Below are 6,320 nucleotides of genomic sequence, written 5' to 3'. Positions count from 1 at the left end.
TCAGTAAGTCCGAGGTCTGTGAATAGCATGCTACCCTAGAGGTTAAGGAACTACATTTGAAAGCTGAATGATGGATTCTATCATTAAAATATATATATAATTTTCTTGGCATTTAAAAATCATATTTTTTTTTCAATGTTCAGTTTCCTTTAATGACCCCCATTTCCCTGAAGGGGAGGTGTAGGCAACCAGGCCTTGGCAAGAGAAGTTCACTTGAAGATCTTGCCCTGATTGAAAGCTTTGCCTACATACTGGAAGTCCCCCCTCCCAGGAAAAGTACTCTCCCACCAGTGCCTGGGTCTCCTTGCCTCCAGGATTCAATTTCTGCCATGAATATGAGTCGTAGGCCACCTGTCAATCTGGACTCAGAGAAAAGGTAAGCTCCTGGTCTCAGAAGACCCACACTCCATAAATGGAGCTGCTATAGTTGGTTCCAGAGAGGATGACACTGGCAAAGGCATTCTTCCTCAGCTTGTCCAATCCCTGGAACATTCCAGCAATGAGGTTGCAACTCATTAAGGTCTGGGTGAGCTCTTCAGGGAAGTGGTACTCAGAATACCACAGAGACCAGCCATCTTTGTCAAAGTGTTCCCCAAAATATAACAGTGCCACAGAGAGAGTGTCCTCTTTGGAATCCTTGCTCTTAAATTCATACACCACCAAGGTATTCTTGGGCAGGTGAGCAAAGGGGTCCTTGGCCTAGAGCTCAATAGCCAGGGCCCACTCCTATTCATCCATCTTCTCCTCAAGAGCAGGGGCAAAACCCCTTTTTCTAATCCTTCCACTCAGGCTTGGCCTTCTTTTCCCATGAACCCTTCTCCTTCCATGGAGTGTCCTTTTTAGGTTGGCTCTCTGCAAACATTTTAGCTTCAAACTGGGCCATCTTCTCACAAGGCTTCCCTTCCTCCAAGACTGCACAGAATTGGGGCTGATTCATGGAGGTAAGGAACCATTGGTTGGTATTGGGAAAGGCCTGACAGAAAGAAGGCTCCGTGACCTACTGTTCAGGTAGCCACAGCTGTGCTGGCAGAAACCTCGTTCACCCAGCAGAAAAGGCCTTGTCTTCAAGTGAGCATCTAGCAGCCCCAGAATTTGCCTCACCTCCACCTTTGCGTTCTTGGTGGCCTGTTTGTTGTGATGCGTGATGCCCAAGGTGGGGAACATCCAGGTACAGGCTGGGACCACTATGTCGCTTTCAGTAAAGCTCACCCACTCACTGCACCACCTGGGCTGCGGCCTCTGGGGTACTTCCACCCAACTCTTCATTGCTCACACAGTAAGCAATGGCATTGCTCTCAAACATACAGAATCCATCGTCACCCTCAAATGCTGGAACCATACTGGCATGAAATTTGCAGAGATACCTGGGGTGTGGTTGGTTTGACCAAAGTGGAAGTGGGGTGGTATGGAGAGCATGCAGATCTGAGCCCCGCTGTACTGTTCGGCAATGAGAGTCTCAAGGGACCTCTGATTTTCAGGAAATGTGTACAGGGTTCCAGCCACCTTGGTGATTCTGCAGAGAAAGGGACACATTTTTTTTTAATATAAAGAGTTTATTTTTCCAGAAGTTGGCACAGTATTATAGTTTGGTAAATGCCTTCATTTATATTGATTAAAATAGTCTGAATCATCTAAAACCCATATTTTTTGACAGATAGGATTATTTTAATTGGTGTAGACACTTTATTTCCCCCAAAGACATATCCTATGGAGAAATTTTTGAGATTTTTACTGTCAAATATTCTGCAGTGGTTTCAGACTTCCAATAGTCTCTGATATAGATTGCTCTAATAACACTATTTAATTGCTTTGAGATTCAATCTCTTCATATGTAAGATGAAAATGATAATTTTATTATTTAGATATACACTGACAGATCTATTTCATAGAAGTGATATCGTGATTTTTATCCCTTTTACCCTTCCCTAAATTAAACTGTGTTCATTTGTGGAACAGTTATGATGTACAGCATCTCCAAAGTCTTTCAAAATGACTATATCTAGCTCACATACTTTCTTTGCATTACTTATTTAGCCTAAAATGTCTCTCTCACATATAAATAGCATAAATAGTCTCTTAAAAATTATTTAGTTTATTTAGAAAAAAAATTTAATCTGATTTCTGTCCTTTTTTTTCTTTTAGTCTCCTTCATGGAATATGTGCATATTTAATATAGGACTTAAAATATTTTGCATTTGTGGGGAGAACAGACCCTTCCAGAGTTTTCTTAATGTTGACTCTTCTCTGCTTCACATGGACAAATTTGGGTCCTGTCTCAAAGGTGATAGCTGAGGTAGGTAACACTGTGAAGTGACACGTGGGAACCAAGTGCAGGGATATTTTATCTATGTAATTTCTCATGTTTGCTAAGGCACAGACACCTAGCCTCTTGGAACAGATGCTGAGAATCTTTCAGCACATTCACCAAAAATGAAGGAGACTCTGGTACCCAGCATCCCATGGGCAGCTGAGGAAGACTCAAGGAAAAGGCAACGTTGATTATGCAGGTGCCCTTGTTGATGAGGTGTACCACTCCATCCCCTAGCAGTTTCCCTCAAATGCCAATGCCAATCCCCCACTCTCCTGGCAGTTTCCCACTACTAACAATCCCTTTCTTATAGTATTATGATAACTGTTCAAGGTCTGCGTATGAGTGAGAACATATGGTACTCTATTCTTTGTTTCTGTGATAGATCACTGAATATGATCGACTCTAAATCCATCCAAGTTGCTACGAAGTCCATATGTTTGTCCTTCTTTATGACTACATAATATTCCATTGTGTATATATACCACATTTCTTTTTATCCAGTCCAGCTTTGATGGGCAGCATAGTTGGTTCCATGTTTTTGCTATTGTGAATAGAGCTGCAACAAATATACATGTGCAGGTATCATTTTGTAGAATAATTTGAGTTCCTCTGTGTATATTCAATCCAGAGAGAAAAGATTGTTTTTACACTGCTGGTGGGAATGCAAACTAGTGCAACCTCTTTGGAAGACAGTGTGGCAATTTCTGAAAGAAGTAGAAATTGACCTTCCACAATCTGTTGTTATAAATAGAGATTTATTGGGACACAGCCATGCCAATTTGTTTGCATATTATCTAGGGCTGCTTTTGTTTTACAGTTGCAGAAGTAGGTCGTTGTAATAGAAACTGAACCCAAACTAAATTTTTACTATCTGGCCCTTTATAGCAATTTGATGATTCTTAGTATCCTGAGGAATTTACTGTTATCTTTTGAATCACTTGAAGATAGCTAAACATTCTGCATGTTAGAATGCATAACCTGCCTCATTCTAGCTTTTAAATGTAGTGGAAATATTTTTAGACTCATGCGAGGTAATGAATCATTAGAAGTATCCAGCAGGTAATATACACAGTAATATTGATGACATCATATAGAATATCAGCACTAAAGGGAGATATATCTCAGAATCAGTGAAGGTAAGTTCATTCATACAATGCAACACGTTTTTAAGGAGTGCCTAATTTTTGACAAGGTTTGCAGTGGACGTTTATTTACCATGATGAAGAAGATAAAAATGCTTCCCAATTTCTTGCAGCCTAAGGAAGATCACTGAAAATTAAGGACTACGTTTCATTATAATCCCTGAGACCGACCATATAAAAATACTCTCATCTTTGGTATACCATCTTGTGGAAGCCATGAGTGTCCCGTCCTCTCTTCTCTGCTTTGCGTGCCTTTATTAGGGTTGTTTCCAATAACAGATACATTGAATTTCGCCCGTGTCTCCCAGTTGTTCTGGCTCTTCTCGCCTGCTCCCTACTCTCCTGCCCCACTGTTACAAGATTTCATAGGCAGTTGAAGTAAAGGTGGAAAAGAGAGCACATTATGCCAGGCAAACTCACCAAGGTAGAATTATAAGATTAATGGCTGAGAATGTGCAGGGGATGCAATATATTTGGACTGAAACAACAACAACAAAAAATTGATCAAGTGTCTCATGAAATTTCATGTGTAATTAGTTGAAATTATTTGGGAAAAGAATGCTATCAAAATGGAGAATTGGCAAGGGCCTGAGAGAGACAGAAACAAAGAACTTAAAAGCGTGAAATGAAATGTGTGGGGTTCACAAGTACCTGGAATTTTGTGACGTGAGGGAGGATGGGTCTTATAGATGTCTAGCTGTGATAGATGGAAGAAGATGTAAGTTATATTTATTGCATATCAATATTTCAAGGAATATAGTGTTTCTATCAATTCATCTCTAGCTTTGGCTTTTCCTTATTGAAAGCACAGAATTACTTTTGTCATGCAGAACAATTTCAAAATAATTGAAGCTTAGGAGGATGGTGTATACAAAATTATACCAAATTCAGGATGCAAACAAAGCTGTTTTCTTCTTTCTATTCACACCCCCACTTTAGGTATTCTCCCTGGCAAATATTCCACATTCTAATCGTTAATAGTTTGCTTCTTCGTGTCTCTAAACTCCTTCCTACCCCCTTCAAATTGCCTAATTGCATTACCCCATATTCCTTATGCAATTTAGGATTAATAGGTTTGATCATCCAACCAAATTAGTTCTACCCATCTTCTACTCGCCAGCCACACCTATGGCCCACTTTAAACTCAGTACTATTTCCCAAGCCTATATCTCCTGTCCATCTTCACTGTCCCTGCGGGAAGAAAACAACATGTTAACTACCCGGGCAAAGGCAACAGGTTTGTCGAATACGGTAGCAAGCATCTGAATTATCCAGAGTTTGTTCACACGTCAATGACCCGGCCCTAGAGTTTCTGATTCATGATTTCCATATTGGAGAACTAGAATGAGAGTTTGCATTTCTAACAAGTTTCTTGGTTATCCTGACATACAGTTGGTTTGGGGACCACGGTTGGAGAAGTGCTGCTATAGGCCTCCAGGCTGTATTCTCTGCCCTCTCCCTTTTACTTTGCTGTCAGAAATGACTTTTAAATTCTGATCATATCAAACTGTGATTGTACTCCTAAAGCAAAATTCAGAATAGAATGCTTTCCACATAAGATCTCTAATAATAAATCATAGCATCTTATTCTAGCCTCTTCTACTAATGATACCCTTGGACTTCATCTGCCATATACTATAAAGTAACACCAAACTACTTTCATTTTGCTAGATACTCTTTGCCTTGTCTTCCTGTTGTCTCTACACATGCTGATTTTGGTTTTCTGCCTGACAAACTGACTCTCCAGCATTGGTGTACATAGACAATGTCACCTTTCCTGTAAAGTGTTCTCACTTTCCCTGAAAGTATTAGGTACTTCATTCTCTATGGTTCATGAATTTACATATGTTAGAGTAATTATTTCATTGTGTTGCCATTGTTTTCCTGTGGGTCTTTCTCCAGGAAGGGAATATATGTTCCTTCAGTGTGCCAATGTGGATGACTTAATTGTCAACCTATATCCACATGACTTCTTACCTGGCACATTTTAAATGTTCTCTCTCTATACAAAATGAACAATTCTGCCATTTTGACACTTCTGGTTCTGTGAGCCAGATATTTTCTTTCTTTTAATGTTTCTTCTACAAAACTTAAATTAACCAATGCATTAAACTCTCAATAGCTAAAGTGGGTAAAGGGATTTATCATATCATTCAAAACCCTGTTAGAAACAGTGTCTTAGTCACACCCTTTGCAGAGTCAAGTTTAGAATAATAATATGGTAATATTTTACAATTATAATAACTTAATATCTAATATGCATTCTATTGAATACTGAATACTTTGTGTTTGCAAATATTGCTCAAAATTTATATCTTATGAATCTTCACAAATATTTTATCACATGAATACTATCATTAGTTACATGTAACAGAACACAAAAAAAGAAATAATAAAGAAATTAAAGATTTCAATATCATACAGATAATAAATAGCAGCGGGTGATTTTGGCTAAGATGGTCTAATTACAGTGCCCTGGATTAAAGGATCACTATTTCTCTAGACATATGTTCACAACCTACCCTTGCAGATCAATGTTATTTCAATATTTGCAACGTGCCTAGAATCCTTGAAGTAGATTTCTCTTACAAAGTAATTTTTCCCACACTTTGCATGAGAGAAATACATTATCTAGATTGTACATTGTAGGGCTTCTCAGTCAAGTAGTGGTCTAGTGTGGCACATGTATAAGGCAAGACTACGTCCATGATTCCTGGTTCTTGAGTAGAATGTCTAGTTTAGTTGGACTACCAGGATAAGACAATTAATTCCTTTTCTACTATCAGAACTCAAAATATATAGTAGAGATTTTGGGAGACCTAAACCAGAATTTATGATTTAGAGTATTTTTTTTTTTTTTTTTGAGT

General features: G+C 38.8%; 1 pseudogene; it reads right to left on the bottom strand.

The window, feature by feature from the left end:
* Nucleotides 1-209: 209 nt before the first annotated feature.
* Nucleotides 210-6,320, bottom strand: part of LOC103266888 — an 8,556-nt pseudogene continuing 2,445 nt past the window's right edge.

Source organism: Carlito syrichta, unplaced genomic scaffold (assembly GCF_000164805.1).
Source record: "Carlito syrichta isolate Samal-C Ts95f unplaced genomic scaffold, Tarsius_syrichta-2.0.1 Scaffold307529, whole genome shotgun sequence".
In the NCBI taxonomy this organism is placed as follows: Eukaryota; Metazoa; Chordata; class Mammalia; order Primates; family Tarsiidae; genus Carlito; species Carlito syrichta.
The sequence above is the reverse complement of the archived record's forward strand: the minus strand, read 5'-3'. Positions and strand labels throughout refer to the sequence as shown.